The sequence below is a fragment of the Electrona antarctica genome (genome assembly GCF_951216825.1).
Source record: "Electrona antarctica genome assembly, chromosome: 13".
NCBI lineage: Eukaryota > Metazoa > Chordata > Actinopteri > Myctophiformes > Myctophidae > Electrona > Electrona antarctica.
In genome coordinates, this window is record NC_136794.1 from 23,995,961 (window position 1) to 23,998,460 (window position 2,500).

Here is a 2,500-nt window from a genome sequence, read left to right on the forward strand (position 1 = left end):
ATGAAACATTATTTACTTATTTGTGTGCGTGTGGTTTTGAAAGTAACATAATCACAAAATCAATATGAGTATATGGAAATATGATAATTATTGAACATAACAAAATATTCCTGTTTTTTTAAGCAAAGCTGACAATTTAACAGAATTGACCCTTATAGATCTGTGACTCTGTGTGTACAAATGGAACCAAAGGATCCTTGGTCTAATGCACCCCAAACAGGGGGTCCTTGAAATAAAAAAGTTTGACTATATAACATTGATTACTCCACAAACCTGCACACAATACAATACAGTCTGAGGACTATCAGGGAGGATAGCATGGAATTAACAATCTGTTCCAAGGACGCCATCTAGTGTTCATAAGCCCAAATGAGTGTTTGGTTGACCTTGAATGAGAACATACAACTTCAATTCAAGGTCACATTATACAAAGTGAGACACTGGACACCATTTTTTCCAATCAAAGAGAGCAAACTAAATGCCTAGTCTGTCATTAAAACATGCGTGCCTATAGCCTATACTGTAGTGTTGAGGTGCAATGCCAGACCTGTCTATGGGGGTGAAAGCCTTGCTCAATGGCATTGAAAGAGTTTGTTTGAGAACAACTAGCCTACATTCGTGCATGTTTCTCCTCCAGGCTTCATCCGAAGATGAGCCTCCTTTATACATATAATATAAGCAGATAAGCAGTGGTGTTAAAAGTATTTAAAAGTAGCTAGCTACTTGAGTAAAAGTATCAATACTGCAATGTAGAAATACTACATAAAAGCCTGAAATTCAAAATGTACTTGAGGAAAAGTACAAAAATATTGGCATCAAAATGTACTTAAAGTACCAAAAGTACTCATTTTGCAGAATGTCCCATTTCACAAGTTTTCAAATGCATAAAAATGTTTTGAAAATAGCTAAAACTAGATAAAGTGCCCCTCAGGGCACAGGTCTCCACCAGGGTAGGTCAGGTTGTGGCCTCCTGTGGCGCTATAAAGGCCAATGTGAAAAGGGTGCCATTTCTTCTTACGCCTTGGATGGCAATTGGATGATTTGAGGCATTTTGTTGGTGGCGCTATAACAGGCCAATGTGAAAAGGGTGGGATATATTCCTCAGCCTAGTAGGAACGTTTGTGAAAGATATCACGTAAATTGCACGCTGCGCTCATGATTTGAGGCATTTTGTTCCAAAAATGTGTTTTGCAAAAATCCACCTCTTGGTGGCGCTATAACAGGCCAATGTGAAAAGGGTGGGATATATTCCTCAGCCTAGTAGGAAAGTCTGTGAAAGATATCATGTAAATTGCACGCTGCGCTCATGATTTGAGGCTTTTTGTTAAAAACTTTGAACTTTGAAAGCCAATGTTAACCAATTAGGATGGAATATGAAATATCGGACAGATCCGGCTTCAACACATGACTATAGAGATAGTGTGTAACGATTTGCGGGATATTTGGACAGAATCTGGAGAAGTATATCAAAGAATTTGTTTTTCAAAAGTCGGCCTCCTGGTGGCGCTATAACAGGCCGTTCTAGAAAATTTGTGGCAGAGGTTCATCGTTGGCATCCAGGGAGTGTGTGTGGAAATTTTAATTTGGCATCGACCGGGGTAACGGTGCTGGAGATTAGCTGGTAACAGACGGCCGGACGGACGCACACACACACACACACACACGGACGGACGGACACACACACACACGGACGGAGTGTAAAACATACTCTCTCCCCATGCCTTCGACCTGGTGGAGACAATCAGCTATTTTTCAAATGGCCAAAATGTATATAGGGCTCGAGTGGGTTTTTTTTCTGAGCGTGAACACTATACAGACATGAAGCAGAGGGCTGGTCGTTGTGCGTGGACACCAACACCACAGACATGAGGAGCAGAGGGCTGGTCGTTGTGTGTGGACACCAACACCACACACATGAGGAGCAGAGGGCTGGTCGTTGTGCGTGGACACCAACACCACAGACATGAGGAGCAGAGGGCTGGTCGTTGTGTGTGGACACCAACACCACAGACATGAGGAGCAGAGGGCTGGTCGTTGTGCGTGGACACCAACACCACAGACATGAGGAGCAGAGGGCTGGTCGTTGTGCGTGGACACCAACACCACAGACATGAGGAGCAGAGGGCTGGTCGTTGTGTGTGGACACCAACACCACACACATGAGGAGCAGAGGGCTGGTCGTTGTGCGTGGACACCAACACCACAGACATGAGGAGCAGAGGGCTGGTCGTTGTGTGTGGACACCAACACCACAGACATGAGGAGCAGAGGGCTGGTCGTTGTGCGTGGACACCAACACCACAGACATGAGGAGCAGAGGGCTGGTCGTTGTGCGTGGACATTAGAGAGGTGGGTGTCTACTTAGTACTTCCCATCAGGGAATTCCATGGTGGAGTGTTGTACAAACAGCTTTGTTTATTGTCTCTGTCCTCGAGAGAAAGAGAGAGAAATGGTGTGTGTGTGTGTGTGTGTGTGTGTGTGTGTGTGTGTGTGTGTGTGT